Here is a 16,685-nt window from a genome sequence, read left to right as displayed (position 1 = left end):
TATACGTAAAGCAGAACTTTGTGTCTGTTAGTTGGCTACATCAGGCCTCGAAGGCAAGAGACTTTTTATTGAAAAGAGACAACCATTGAAGAACCCGATAGCTGGTATGGAACTGTCGGCTCGTGCTGGGAAAGCCTCGCTGTGTGCTGTGATCAGGCGATCAACCTTTTCCTGTGATCTAAACGTGGGGAAGGGAGACCCAGACCACTGCATCTTGACATTATTTGTGAAAACTTCTTTCCTTTTTATGAATTCTATCCCGCACTCTTTTTGTAATTAGCGCAAGGATAAGCAATATGCTACATATTCTCTAGCAAAGCACCTCCTTAATAATTATCTCAAGCAACTCCTTTGATACTTAGTTGATGCATAAACAAACATTGCAACTAACGTCTCACTGTGAACTGCATTAGTTACATGTTGTTCCTTAATGTGTATTTGGCTGTGCTGTGACTCTCGCATCTAGGTGAAACTTTGCCCTGGTTTTTACTATGCTTTTAATGTGATTTCTGGTTGCGCTGTGACTCTCGCATCTAGGTGAAACACTGCCCTGGTTTGTACTATGCTTTTAATGTGATCTCTGGTTGCGCTGTGACTCTCGCATCTAGGTGAAACACTGCCCTGGTTTTTACTATGCTTTTAATGTGATTTCTGGTTGCGCTGTGACTCTCGCATCTAGGTGAAACACTGCCCTGGTTTGTACTATGCTTTTAATGTGATCTCTGGTTGCGCTGTGACTCTCGCATCTAGGTGAAACACTGCCCTGGTTTTTACTATGCTTTTAATGTGATTTCTGGTTGCGCTGTGACTCTCGCATCTAGGTGAAACACTGCCCTGGTGTTTACTATGCTTTTAATGTGATTTCTGGCTGCGCTGTGACTCTCGCATCTAGGTGAAATACTGCCTCAGTTAGCTAACCTGCATTGCCAGCTTGCCACCACTTGTAATTGCCCAGCTCGCCTGCCTACCTAGGTTTTAGCACTCTTGCTCCCGCCTAGTCTACCTAACGGACTCTCACTAGATTGCTCAACCTCCCTGCCACCCAATTGCCATAACTAATACAGACACACATCTTTGCACACGCCACCAGCCTACACCTTTAGTCCAAACTTGGAGTTGCCTTATCAACTCTTCCCTGCCTATGACCACTATGAAAAATTCCCTACACCAAACACTTCACCTTGTACTGAGCCTCCGCACCACTATGGCACTTGCATTTGCCGCCTCACACCCTCCTAAGGATAGAAATATGAGACTGAGAGCAAGATTGCCCAGTCTACATGAACCATCATTCTACTATAACCACAGAGGTTACATTGATCTAACAAACAAACGTTCGCAGCACACCAAATCTGCCCCTATCACAACATCCAACCAGACACCCTCACAAAGAGACACCCTAACCAAAAATAAACAACCTCCCACTATTACACCAGCCAATACCTTATCACTAATTGGGTCACTAGTTAATGCTACATCTATGGTAGCCCACGCTACAGAGATCTCTGACACCTTAACTAATGAGAACCTAGACCTACTAGCCATAACCTAAACATGGCTCCATGAGGCGGCTGGCCCGGCCATCATGCTAGCAATACCGGATGGCTACCAACTACTAAGAGTTGACAGACCTCACACCAAAGGAGGTGGCCTAGCCATCATTCACAAATCTACTCTACCCATCAAATTAGCTACTAACGTACTATTTCAATCATGTGAACTCCTTACTGCTAAACTTCAACTCTCATGCAACCGTACCCTCACTATGCACGTCATCTACAGACCACCTGGACCACTAGGATCCTTTGAAGATGACCTGACTAGTATTTTAACCAATAACACTAAAGACCATGCTCAAATTCTACTACTGGGAGACTTTAACTTGGGCTTCAATGACTGTAATGACAAACACGCTCTATCTGTTGCTACACTTTTGAATGACTACACCTTAACTCATAAAGTCTCCTCCCCCACTCATGTCAAAGGCAGGACCTTAGACTGGGTTGCTGATCGGAATTGTAACATTAGCATCACCAACATTCTGCCACAATCCTGGACCGACCACTACTTAATTGTATTCAATGCCTCACTTGACCTTATCCGACCCAAACCTATACTCCCCGCCTCTCCCCAGAAGTAAAAAAGATATCATAGCAGAACAACTCCTACCACACCTTCTCCCCACCCTCGACAACCTAGACAATACTACAGACCCTACTTTGCTTGTGGAAGTTTACAACAGCACGATGATTAAGGCACTTGATTTGATTGCTCTTACCAAAATTCGCAAAAGTAAACAACTCTGTCATTTGAACAACTGGTTCACACCACAGCTGAAAGACCTCAGAATTCAAAAAAGAAAGTTACAATCCATTTGGCAACACTCACCCACGGTGGAGAACAAAATCAAGTTAGCCACATTTGCCAAACAGTATAAAAAGGAAATTATAAGTACCAAAAGGAATACCTTTAACAACAGAATATCTAAGGCTAAATCAGATACCAAGGAACTATTCTCTATCCTCCGGGAAATGGAATCACCCATACCCCCGACTGATAACATCCCTAAAAATAAACTCTGGTGCACTAATATACAAAATGCCCTGCCGGGAAAAGTTAGTCTGCTCCAAACCAAAATTGCAAATAAAAAAGTCTCCCTGCTCCTGCAAACTGAATCCATACCTCAATCAGAGCCCCCTCTAAACCAGCCTAACACTCCTCACCCATTCAGTTTCAGACAAATATCCATATTAGAGACAGAAAAAATCATACTATCTCTAAAACCATCCAACTGCAAAGGAGATAACTGCCCTGCCCAAATCATAAAAGATGCAGCTAGAGATCTAGCCCCCTTCATCTCTAAACTCATTAATGCATCCTTTAAGTCCAACCTAGTGCCTAATAACCTAAAACAATCCTGGGTGCTCCCCCTGCTAAAGAAACAAACACTTGACCCTGCTATACCGACAAACTATAGACCTATCACCACCGTCCCATTCTTGCTTAAAATCATCGACAGAGTAGCGTATCTGCAAATTCAGGATTACTTAGAAGCTAACAATTTACTAGGCTCACGGCAATCAGGCTTCCGTCCCCTCCATGGTACCGAAACAGCCTTGATTGACCTCAAGACCCAAATTGACGAGTTGAAGGACAATGGCAAATCAGCTATGCTACTCCTCCTTGACCTTTCTGCGGCCTTCGACTTGGTAGATCACGCAGTTTTATGTAATCACCTCAACTCTGCCGCTCATTTTTCAAGCGATGCCATAACCTGGGTACAATCCTTCCTGGAAAACCGGACAATGAGAGTATTCTCCCCCCTAGCAGCTGCTGATCCCACACAAGTTTCATGCGGTGTCCCTCAAGGATCATGTGTATCTCCAACTATGTATAACATCTTCACTAAGCCTTTGTTCGACAAGTTGGACAGACTGGGTGTCATCTACACTAATTACGCAGATGACACGCAGATCCTTATCCCCCTTTCGTGCAACTTCTTGGCAGACACAGCCTTAGTGAATAAGATATATCTCCTCATTCAGGCATGGCTGGCATCTCACAGCCTCTGCCTGAACGATGATAAAACTGAGTTACTGATCCTCGGCTCAGAGTTGGCCCTCAAAAAATTGGACCCTAATTATGCTTCATTTAACATAGATAATAATGTCATCAAAGTGATGCCTGCAGTCAAAACTCTCGGGGTCTATCTTGACTCAGCGCTCACCTTCAAGAAACAAACCAACTCACTAGCATCCTCCACTGCATACACCTGCAAACTGTTACGCTCACCTGACTCCCACGGAGGCGCTGGCCTGATTCACGCTGCTGTGACCTCTTCTAAGGTGATGCGCAGCGTTCGGAAGACGGACTGGACCGGGCCCCCAAATCTGGCTTGCCTGGCTCGCAGAAGTATCCTTTTGTAGGCGAAAATAGGGGATTAACTGTCTGCGGGGTAATGCAATCGGCCTCCCACTTTCCCCTCTCACCGTCCTCGAAACCCTTCTGTGATTTCTCGTAGCGTCTCACCTTAGGGTCTGGAAGGAAGAGCTCTCCATCCTGCTTCTGATGCAGGGCCGCGTTGTTATCCAGTTAATTCACTGGATTTTCGGATTGGTGTGAACCAAACTTGCTTGGCTTCAAGGTACGTTTTTTTTTGATAAGAGGTTCCCCTTGTGTCCATGCATTAATGTACTAATGCTAGTGTCTTTTTCCCCATAGGGTCCGGGGTACGGAATGCCCGGGAACAGGCACCGACCCGAGATGAGAGGTGAAATCCTTGTAGAAATCAGGTAAGTCTTTAATGAGCGTTTTTTTGGTAATGTCTTTTCATTCGCTCATTAACGCTGATGTCTCTTTTTCCCCTTAGGGGCCGGGGTCCGGAAACGCCAGGATGCGGCACGGACCCGAAATGAAGAGGGAATGAATCAACAGGTAAGTCTTAACATGGGGATTTAGCTTTCCTTATTCCCTTCTCTCTCTCACCTTTTGTTCTGGTCTTTTTTCTCCCTAGGCGCTGGGGCGTGACTGCGAATCCGGATGATCGCTGCTGAACATGGAGGCGCCCTGTAAAGGTGAGTGGAATGCGGCGCTGCAGCGATCGACGCGATGAGCTTTTAAATTAAAGTCTTCCTTTTCAGGATTGTCGGCGAGATGTCTCCGGGATGCGGATTTAGCAGGTAAGGACTTTTCCTTCTTCTGTTCTCTTCTTCTCTTCCATTGCAGGTAATCCAGGATGCTGGCAGGCGTGGCAGAAGTCAGGATGCAGGAGCAGACACGGTGAGCGTCCAGCTGCTAGATGCAGAACAACGCGAAGCACGTGTGGCTGTTCGGGTGGGGTTTAAATAGCCTTGGAATAAGTTCCAGGTATGTATCCTTCCTCAAATCAGGTATGTATCCTTCCCCGACCACGCCCGGATGGTAAATTAGTCCAACAGGTAAAGTAGTTCCTTTCAGGCCTCAAGGAGGCCGGGATCCTGCAGCATGGTCTGCATCAGATAAGTGCACCCAAGCACTCCCATAATGAGCCTGGCGCCTATGGCGCCAGTACTGATGTCTTCTTTTATGAGCTTGGCGCCATAGGCGCCAGGACACTGTCTAAAGGGCCCCTATATGGGGTTGCTGGGTCCTTCCTTGGGGAATGGATGTCCGCTTTCGGGGACGCAGGGCTTGAACCGGCTCCCCGGGAGCGGGCATCATGACACAAACTGATCCGAGCATGTAGACCATTCCTAACGGAAACTAGTTGCATTACTCTAGCGAACGCACTTATCATATCCAAGTTGGATTACTGTAATGCCCTATATGCTGGATCTAACAAATACATCCATGACAAACTCCAAACTCTCCAAAATAACGCTATTAGAGTAGCCTTAAACATTCCTAATAGAGTTCATATCTCCACTGCTAGGAAAAATATCCATTGGCTAAAAATCAAAGACAGGATTGCGCTTAAAACCTTATCCCTTACTTCTTAATGCCTCAACAACATAGCGCCCCCGTACCTGGTAAACAGAGTCAACAAGAGAATATCAAACCGGCCCACCAGAATGACGAATGCCTACACATTAGTGGCGCCCAGATATAAAAAGTACAGCGGGCAGCTCCAGCTTCCCGGTCATAGCTGCTCAAACCTGGAACAGACTCCCTCTTGATCTCAGAATGGACCAACCCTACACCAGCTTCAGGTGGAAAGTCCTCACCTGGATTCGCTCCATCGACACGTAGCCCGACCGCCACTTATTCTAGAGACTTCAGATGAGTATAACTAGATTAGTGGACTCTAGGTAACCTGCTCTATCTGTATTACTGTACTGCCTGTATATGCGTTCATCTTATCTGCATAACCGTTTTGTCTTGTAACCAAGTTCTCAAGTATTCTTGTGCTGCCTGCGCCCAGCTACCCTTCCGGGTTTGTTTTTTTTGCCCTATACCAAATAAACAAACAAACAAGGATTGGCAATAGATTTTTCTTAGTATAGGCCCCTTTTTATTTTGACAAGACGCCACTAGGACTGCCTTAATTTTATTTGACGGTCGAAGTTTGCTCCCATCTGAGATTTAGGTTAGGCGTTTTTCCACCCTGCATTCATTGTTCAATAAACACCCTTGAACTGTGATCACTTGTGTCTGTCTTTACTGTTGCCACCATGAGTTCCTTACAGAAGGCATAGTGGTGGGCAGGAAGGTATAGTAGTGGGGAGGAAGGCATAGCAGTGGGAGCAGGGTATATTAATGGGGAGGAGGGAGTAAGAGTATGGAGGAGTGAGTAATAGGATATATGAGAGTGGAGTAACGTCAAAGGGTGGGGCCAAGACCTAGATGGAAAGAGTGACATCAAACGGAGAAAGAGAAGAGGGAAGAGAGTAGAGGTGGGCAGAGGTGAAGGGAGGGGTGTAGTGAGAGGTAAAAGAAGGGAGAGGAAAGGAAGAGTGTGGTAGAAGAAGACTGACTCAAGAAGATTATCTACAAGGCACTACCCTTGTAGAAAACCAACCACTGACGCAGTAGAAAAGGTTAGCCACATGCCTTCAGGTCACAACTGCAGATCATCTAGACTATTAGTTTACTAAAGAGTGAAACAATCGGTATCTACCAACCATGGCTAAAGACCAGCTAAGGAAACCTGCATAACGGAGGAGGTGCATCCAGTTTAGAGAGATAGAGGGACGGACCTAGGGCCCATTGAAAGCGTAATAAAGACCTGCGAACCATACTTGAGCGTTGCACTGTTTCTTGTGCCATCTGTGACGTACTTTAAAGTTAAGAGTTTTTCAAATTCACAATATTAAACTACGCTACTTACTCAATATAAGACCAAATCCTTGAACTACCAACGGGATGCATTATTTTCCAAGTAAAAGAAGATCAATATCCTTCTTAACATATAAAAGTACTTGTTTTAATTAAGTAGGGATGGGCAACACAATGATCTGCATGTCTACATAAACCTCAAAGCCCAGAGGAAAATCACTTTGTAGTGCAGGTAAGGATCAGAGTACCCACCACAGGGGAAAAAGGCGTATTCATACTCTTCCTTTAAACCAAGCACATTGGGGTCTTTGAAGGAAGAGAGTGGAAAACCTCCTACTTGCAGTGACCAGACCAAAAGCACATTACAAAATTAACAGAACATATGCCTGGTCCAGGCCTAAGCGCACAAAATACAATGTACACAGGCCAACAGCAGAACATCAACTGCCACCGGACGTCCACCACTAGAATGCGTTTTATAAGGGCTTAAGGCTGCGAGATCAGCAATAGAGAAACCCATCTGTCCACGGTTAGAGATGCTGCCCCGACGAGCTCTGGGTGAAGGAAAGGACTGATAGTTGGGGTGGGGGCATAAACAACTGAGGTCCCGTGAGGGTGCCACCTGTGTCATACATGCTTTTCTAGATTATAAAAATGCTGCTGTGCATCATGCTTCCCGGGTAAGACATCCCCCATAAGTATGAAATATAGTTGATGGGAAGTAGAAGTACACGGAAACTGCATAGCCAAGATTCTCAAAATTGGACTTGTGAAAAGCAGATGCGTTTGTCGCAAATGTAGTTTTACAAATTCAAGAAAAAATGTGCAGGCCTATTTTAAAAATGGTATCACAATTTTCAATATGATGTGCTTAATGGTCCGTATCCAGTTCTCCCCCCCCCCCCCCCAAGACTGCATCAAAGGCATGGGGGGGTGCAGCGCTTTCAGGGATCAAGTTCATTTCAAGCTTGCAAATGGACTTCGGAATGTACAGAAATTAAAGTACTGCTTTTTACGGCTCAACACTAACTGTGGTAAAGTTTGTGATGTCCATTGAGGGGACCTATGGAGGACAGCAGAAGCCTTCATCACCCCGACAAAACGTAAGGAGGTAGTATGGGGGATTCCAAGCCCGGTCCTCCCTCTGATGGCGGGTCACATGTCCCACAAACAAATATCCCTGCATAGGAATAGCTATTCTGTCCGTTGAAATGCAACGTAATTTATGAGTAACGAAGAAGGGTGTTTGATACTAAAAGACTGTTGCAAGATCAGACGATGGGACATAAAACCCAAATATATTGTTACGTTTACATCACATATGGTAGGCAATCAGGGAGCGCTGGGCCTTGGCTGTGGATTCATTAGTGGACCGCGCGGCTCAGTGCCTAGTGTATGCACTGTGCACGTGTATGCAATATGGGCACAAAAGTACAACGCTGGACCAAGTAGCCACCATGATATTCCGGCCTGATCCCAAAATGGCATATTGTTTTTTGCTTTTTAAGACACAGAGTGCTGGGGCAGAGGCCAATTATATCATGCCAATTATATTATCAGAACGAAACAAAAGAGGCAATAGCTGGAAGGTTTAGAATTAATCTTAACCTCTGGCATTGCTCTGGGCAACCCTCCAGACCATCGTTCTTCACCTGCCAAGCTGAGGCCAAAACATGTCTGGGGATGTGCTTGTGGTCTTGTGCAGAAAGGATACGACCAAGCAGTTTGGGTAAGACTGCCCCTTTTGGGGTGGCACCAAGCCTGATTTGCATATGGTCTACTCCCTTTTGTAATGGCTTGGCAAACAAAGAACGATGGTCTGGAGGGTTGCCCTGAGCAATGCCAGAGGTTAAGCTTAATTCTTTTTTTGTTGCAATTTAAGATTTATTAAGTCATTTACAACAACAGTTTCATCATCACAATTACGGTGCTTCTACAGTCCAATATTACAGCAAGACCTTCAACTCTCAATATCAAGTTACACATTGCTCTTGTTGTCGACTAGCATTACATTGTGTTGCAAAAGACTGTTTTCAATTAATCGGACAATTTTAACTATCACAAACTATCTACAATCGCTTATCCAATAATGGTTCCAGATAATGAAAAATAAGAAGGAAAAATAAAGTATAGAAACAAAATAATACCATTTAAGCCAAACAATATGATCTGTGTGGGAGTTCCATACTCTAGTAGCCCTCTTTTTCAGAAAGGAACAATTCATGCTTTTAGTCCATGATGAAGGTGTGAGCAAGGCCAATAGAGTCATTCACTACAGTAGTGAAAAGGAGGACATCTCATGGAGTTTGTGGTGGATACCAGGATTGTCAGACGCATTTACAAATGTAATTAGTGGGCTAGAAATACTGTCATTGTTCCTCGCATTGCTGTTTCAATTTTGGACATAGCTGCCACATACCATACTTTGGCCCACCATTCCTTAATGCAGAGTGCATTTTGCGATTTCCAGTGTTGTGCTATTATTAAATGCGCTGCCACCAGAAAAAAGGTAACTAATCTGGAGCTCCTGGCTGTGAGCTTGTGATGTCCTTGCGTGTTTCGTTTCCCAAAAGTAAAACCAACAGATCAATTTCCAGGTCGAAGCCACAAATATCTAATATGTGCAATTACCCCTCGCCAGAATATTTGCACTTGGGAGCATTCCCACCACATGTGGAAGAATGAGACCGAAGATGCGTTGCATCGCCAACAATTAGGGAAAAGTGTTGGGGAAAATGTATGTATACGTTCGGGAATGATATACCATCAGAATATTAGTTTAAAGCTTTTTTCCCCAAGGTGAACTGCTTGAGATGTTTTATTATCCCTTGCTGATATGTTGAACCATGCGAGATCATCCAACAGCCTACCCATATCCGCCTCCCAACTGGCCATATACGTGTTTGGGGGTTTAAATCCGATCTTATTGAGCACCTTGTATAAAGTTGGTAATTTGACTTTGGGGGTTAGGAGGGGATCACCACAAGAAAATCCTCAAATATGGTTGTCTCACGTTTCCCCAATGGTGCTACTCTCGGTTGGACGGCCCAGTGGCATAGCTGCAAATATTCAAACATATCCTTCTCCACCGCCCCGTAGGCATGTCTGCATTCCTCAAATGTGAGAGGGCGATTATCTTTAAATAGTCAGCCCAACTCTTGTAAACCTCCTTCCCTCCAGTGTACAAACCTCATCTTAACTGCTGTCATTTTTTTCAAACCAGGATATTTCCGAGCCCACCCATCTTATCAAATCTTGCTTGATTCTACTGAGTAATGGGATGATATTAGCTGTATAAGGGTCTCATTTTGCCGTTAGATTCACCCCAAGGTATTTCAAAGTTTGCAGGGCCCATGAGAAAGGGAGATCTCTCTTTAGTTGTGTTACTGTCTGTATGGTTGACTTTGTCAGAGTAATCTTAAAACCCAAAACCTTGCAGAATTGTTCCAATAGCATAATTATATGCGGTATTGTGGTTCTGGAGTTCTGCATGTAGAAGAGGCGGTCGTCCGCATACACAGCTAGCTTATGATGGCAACCCGCTGTTTCAATCCCTTTAATGTCTGCGGATGAGCATACCGGACAGGCTAATGGTTCCATAGATAGGGTGAACAACAAGGGGGGGCAGTGGGCACCCCTGACGTGTTCACCTATGTCAGTGCACCGGGTTATAGAGAATCCCATTTACTTTGATCCTTGTAGTCAGCAATACAAAGTTGGCTAGGAGCAATCTACGAAAGCTCTGGCCAAAACCCCCTAAGACTTTAGATAAGTATGACCAATCAATGCGATCAAACGCTTTCTCCGCGTTGATTCAGAGTATGGCCATTGCTCGCTTGAGGCTATGGGCAGAGGCCAACATTTTTATTGTTTGTTGGATATTATGTGCTTGGCGCCAGGTATGAACTTTGTTAGATCAGGCAGCACTAGTTCTGGCAACAATCGGGCTAGTCTCGTGACCAACACTTTTGAATATTTTCTAGAGTCATAATGGAGGACTGCGATCGGCCGGAAAGATGAGCAACGGGTAGGGTCCCTATCCGGTTTAGCAAGTAGCATTACATTTGATTCCCCCATAGTTGGCGTAATCATACCTATGTCAGCAAAGGAATTAAACAAAGTTGCCGTGCAAGGGGAGAGGATTGTCAAGATTTTGTTTTTTTTTTTTTGCTTTTTTTTTTTTTAAAAAGGTGGCTGTGAAGCCATCTGGCCCGGGCGAAGATTAATTCTAAACCTTCCAGTCATCACCTCTTTTGGTTTGCTATATTGTCAGAGACAGAAATCCTGAGGAGAAGTGAACCAAAGTGGCAAAGACAGAAGATCCATTAGGAATGCAACAATCATGAACATGATACTAATGTGGAAATTGACAAATCAACCATTTCCCTCATTGCATACTGCCAACATTGTAAAGCACCTGGGGGTGCTCGCGAGCTTGCAACCAAGATGGTCACTGCTCTCTGAGCTCAGTGATAGGATGCTTTGAGGTAGAAGCCGTCACATCACATACAGGGTGTATGTTTAAATACTTTGCAGCAACAGTGATCAGAAGCACATGGGCTCCGGCGGTGTGAATTTCGAGCAGTTCTGAAGTCCCAGTGTTGGGTTACTGTGCAAGCCGCGAGAAACACAGAGCAGGGCCTAGTGTAGCTGACAGTGGTCTGCGCTGGTGCGACAGAACTCAGCTGACAAGCAGACCTGCAGGCAATAGGGGTTGCTCATCCATGTCTTGTGGGGGCCTGGCCAGGTGGGTGCCCTGTGAGGAGGACAAGGACCGGCCCGAGGGGTGGCCCAGGCCTCTGTACCGAGCGGGGAGCAGATCTGTGCCCTGGAGGCCCCCAGCAAAGTGAAGGGGCTTCTGTGCTGGTCACCTGTCAGAGGCTGGTGTGGAAGCAGAGCCCCTGGGCCAGTGAGGTGACAGAGGGGCGCCTGGTAACAACACTGCTGTGTGATGAGGCCTCAGGAGCCGATGGGGGTGCTCCGGTGTGTGGTGTAGCTCTGGAAGGTGTTTTGAGTGTGTAAACCCACCTGTGAACGGTGGAGTGTGGTGTGTGAGGACCCCTAAAATACTATCACAGCATCTCGGGTACTCTGGGTTCTGGCATGGTGGTAGTCGGCACTATATTCATGGCCAAGTGCAACAAAAACCAGACCCAGCTAAAATTCTCCCGCAAGGAGGGCCTGACCATGTTTAAGGATAAGATGTCTGTGCCCGAGATGAATGCTACACTAGGTGCACTGGTGTGAACTGGGGAACCTGGCCTGAGCAACACTGTAAATACCCACACCCCAGAATTGGGATAGTGCTGGCTGAGATGAAGAGCGAGTTTGCCTCCATTAATACTAAGCTGGATAGCACGGCTTACAAGGTGGATCACATGCAGGAGCGCATCAAGAAAAGCGGCTGCATATCTGAGCTGGAGCACAGAGTGGGGATTCTTGAGTATACAAGTGCAGAGGTGATGCAGACGATACAAGGCCTTACAGCATGATGTTAAGGAAAAAAAGAGATAAGAATGACGATCTGGAGGCGAGGTCCAACAGGAAAAAACTTCAGGTGTTAGGGATCCCAGAGTCCAAATCGCCGCAGAGCATGGAGACACATGGAAGGATTAATTAAGGAAGTTCTGGAGGGGCCCTCGCTCTCTTCCCAGTTCCTGGTGGAAAGGCCTCATCGAGTATCGCTACAGTTGACTAAATAGTGCCAGAATCCTGGTCCTCTTATAGCGCGATTGGTATCAGGATGTGATCCTGCACAGAGCTCAAGTGCTTGGAAACCTCCAATACAAACAAGCCAGAATCTCATTCTACCCAAATTTAGCCCAGTCTGTTCAGAGGGCCTGTCCTCCTTCTTGACTGCAAAGTGCTGGCTCTTGGAGCAGGTCATACAGTATTCCATGCTGTATCCATCCAGACTGAGGGTGATGCACAACAACAAGATACATCTCTTTACATACCCTGCTGAAATTCAGGACTTCAGGACTTACTTGAAACTTTGCTTAATGGGTGACATTCTGCTTGGGAAATACTTTTGTGATGGGCTCAAGTTCTGGTGGGATGTGATCACTTCGGGAATTTGGGTCAAAATAAGTTGTGTAACCTCTGTTGAAATCCAACGTGCACAGTTGCTGGTGGTTTATAGCTCAGTGCTACCAGGGAGTGCTATAATATCGATTTCTGACATGCTCACTGTTGTCTATATGAATGTCAGCCCAACTGCTAGAAACTTTGATGTGTTAGGCATCCCCTCATGAGGGTGTTCCATGGAGTAGGTCAAGAGATTGTGGAGTCCAACGTCCCCGGGTGACTACCCGTGTTGGTGTTGGGGTTTTCTTTTCACTGCAGGTTGGGGTTGGGCAGTGTGGGAGAGGGGTGGGGAAGGGACATGGCTGCTTTTAGGTTGGCTGTGGGGGAGGGCTGGACGAGGGTGGTTGGAGTTGGGGGGGTTGTTAAAAAGGGTTCACATGGCTCTGAACTTTGTGGAAGTGCTCCATTTTATTGTCAAGTGAAGATGCACTTGGGTAAATCATGCATGTTTTGGTTGAATGGCAACTAGGACACTGATGCAGGAGCCATGCACCCTGCTTAGTTGTAATATGTGCGGTCTGAAATGTTATGCAAGGCCAGGCAGAGACCTTACAGTCCTCACAGTCCATGGTCTGTTTTCTGTGTTTGTCTGGAGGCGGGGCTATTCTGTTAAAATCTCAGCCCAGGGGCGGAGCGTGGCAGGGTCAGGTAGAGTCCTTACAGTCCGCGCATAAGGTGCATTTAGAAGTTATATGTGTGGCTGCCTCCTGGTCGCTTTGATCTCCAGCTAAGTGCACCCAGAACACCATGGAATATTATGCAGAACTCGGTATCCGATTAAGTGGCCAATTTGCTGCCGTTTTTGTGGTTACTGCTGTTGTTCTATAGCGATTGCAGTTCTTTTAAGCCCTAAAAATAAGTGCTCTCAGTCCCAGAGGACAGGGGGGGAGAGACGGACTAAGGCAGCTCCTTAAGCCGTCAGATATTGTTAGGAAAGATGTAATTTTCCCTCCAGTTGTGTACCCCCCAACTTTTTGCTTTGTTTAAACACCATAGTCTGACTTTACCAGAGGAGCACAGCCTTCTGCTGCACTCCCCTGGGCTTTCGCTCACTTTATTATGGGGAAACTGACATGCCCTTAAAGACTTTTAGAGACTTTGTTTCCAATAGTCCCTGTTCACGTTGCAACTTTTCTGCAACATGTAACAAGTGTACCGTGTACCTTACAGAACAGTGCACTTAGGTCTAATAGTCATTTCCAAAGGCCTTAGATACTCTGGAAGGATTTTTTAGGAGAAGTGCAGATGCGTCTTGGACCGGGCTGGTGGCAGCTTATCATTTCGTGTATTTGTAACCCTTTCCTGCCAAGTAAACCGCATTAACCGCGTTTGGCACGAATAGGTGGCCTGGCTCCAAAATGGCCATGCCACGAGGTTCTTCATCCTGTCCTTTGGCCATCTTGCCCCTTCACCTTCCCCAAGTCGAGCCAACCAGGGTCAGTCCTTAATTGGGCATGCATTCTCCTGCAAAACGCCAAGCTTTCATTGGCTTCTGCATCCCTTGTGTGTGTGCCTCCAGGATGTGGGCTGGAAGGTCTGCTTCCAATACACATCCTGGGTGCCAGAGAGTCTGAGGTACTGTGAATGCCTGGGACCACTATGGTCCATGATTGGTCCACGTATGTTATGCCTTTACGTGAGCAGATCTCCCATTGGGTCCTCTGTTTTGGCGCAAAGGAGATTTTGGTTAAGAGAAGGCTACAAACACCCATAAAATGTCGATCTCTGGAGTTCTCACTGAACGAAGGATAGGATCCAAGTATCTTGAAACTAAGAAGCCAAGTCGAGGAACCGCTGGTGACCCGCTGGAAGGTTTGGCACCCTGAGCCCGCTGTTGTCCCGCTGGACCCCTCTGCATCTGGTCGTTCTAGAAGGTCTGCAAAGACGCTTCGACCCATTGGAATAGTGGGACCAACTATTCTCGGCACCTTCATCAAACCCTGCAAGCAAGCCTTCTCGGATGTGTCCTTGGGCCAACCAGTGGGCTGACCAGCTTATGCAGGACCTTTGCCCGGATACCGCTGCCGTTTCGAGGAGACACTCGAAACTTGGTACTTTGCTAGCTCTGTGTTCACAGCACTCTCACACCAAATTTCGTACACTTGGCGATCCCAGGTCTGGAGTAAAGCCAGTGCGCCCGAACCGAAGCATACGCGGTTACCATGTCACCCAGCCGTGGTGACGAACTTTGCAGGTGCGCTGCTTTTGTGCCCCTCTTGCCCCTGAAGCCTGCTGCAGTGAAACTGGCCTGATTCATCCACCAGGAGCGGAGAAATCGCCACTGTCCCGTTTGGGAATCAACGCTTTATCTTCGTCGCTGAAAGCCACAGAGTCGCCAAATTGCCGCACTTGAACCTGCAACTGAAGTGGTCAATAGTGTTCTCTGAGAAGGTGGTCTATCATGCTGGTAATGGGACTTAGGCCTTCTTTCAGAAATTGAGTTGTCATATACGCCATCTCACAATAGAGACTATCTGCTCTGCGTGATGGAGAGTGATGGGACTGATGGAATGCCCCTAAGGTTTCCCTTTTCCTATTGTTTAATCTCAATGCATCCCTGTTTTTTTAGGGTGGGGGGGTCGGGGGAGGAGGGGAGTTTGTATGTACCTGAATCTGCTCTGCTATCCTTGCCAATGCCTCACGCTTTGGGAGGTCTCAATGTAGCTGAATCCTGAGCAAAATGTTGTCTGCTCTCTTGTTAAAATGCTCACAAAAATGATTTCAATCCCCCCCCCAAAAAAAGTATCTTGTCAGTGAAGCTACATGCCAATAAGTCAAAGTGTCGAAGTGTTTGTTTTCTTTCCCAGTGACTTTAGGTCTGGCTACAAGGGCTTCATGCTCTTTCAGGTGGGGAGGGGTCCATGTAATTTCTCCTGTAAGTGACCTATGACGGAGACCAAGGCACCCATCCCCCTACTGATCTGCAGTTTCAGATAGGCGATTCTGTCACAGAGCAGCAGTTGCTCAGTCTTACATTGGTCGAGGATCAGACAGCCTTGATGCACACATATGTAGACAGCATTAAAGATGCTGGCCACTTTAAGACAGTTTTCATCTGGTCCAGTATCTGTCTGATTATGAATTGAAAGGACTTCCAGTAGCAATAAATCATGTAGAAGTGATGTCCAGTCCAGTTTAACTCTGGATAGTATGCTCCTCAAGAAGCAGTCAATCTAGCTGAGAGCCATTTCAAATATGCACACAACCCCAGCCTATTAACCAGAAGCATTACCCTAAAGCAATTTCTTATTGACTTTCTTATAAGGATCTCGCTAGCATCTTATAAGATATAACATAAATCCTACTTGAAACGTCTAAGATTTAATAAGAATTCAATAAGTATTTGTTGTTAAATACATGTTATTATTCTGAAAATCCCACAGTTCTCACAAGTTCGTATAAGATACTTACAAGAATCCTAGAAGGCAATTTTGCATGGGTAAGTGGGTAAGGGCGTCAAAGGCAGCTAATAGGTCCAGGAGCATGAAGAGGCCGGAGTCACCATTGCCAAGGAGCTGCAACAGGTTGTGTGTCCCATCTAGTAGTACTGTTTCCATGCAGAGGCAAAGTCTGAACTATGATTGCTAATCACCCAACATCTTAATTTCTTCCATGAAAGCCTGCTGTTGCATTCAGGTGCTTTTGCCAAGAACATTAATAGGAACAGGATAGGGATGAGGAGATAGTTAGAACCTATGGCAGGATGCAGAAATATGATGCTTGCCTTAAGTATTCAGGTATGTAATCCCCCTAACAAAATGATTTAAATATGTCCATAATTAATGGGCTGATGCATTAAGCACTTCTTTACTGAAATGGAAGTGGAAGGATGATTGTAACAAGAG

General features: G+C 45.9%; 1 protein-coding gene across 8 annotated transcripts in view; it reads right to left on the bottom strand.

Annotated features, from left to right (window-relative positions):
* The window catches only part of WDR37 (WD repeat domain 37), a 2,160,746-nt gene that overhangs the window by 1,148,519 nt on the left and 995,542 nt on the right, over nucleotides 1-16,685 (bottom strand). The window lies entirely within an intron of this gene.

The sequence above is a fragment of the Ambystoma mexicanum genome, chromosome 2q (assembly GCF_040938575.1).
Source record: "Ambystoma mexicanum isolate Mex_15411 chromosome 2q, UKY_AmexF1_1, whole genome shotgun sequence".
NCBI classification, from domain to species: domain Eukaryota; kingdom Metazoa; phylum Chordata; class Amphibia; order Caudata; family Ambystomatidae; genus Ambystoma; species Ambystoma mexicanum.
Note: the sequence above shows the minus strand (reverse complement) of the source record. Positions and strands in the feature narration are given on the sequence as shown.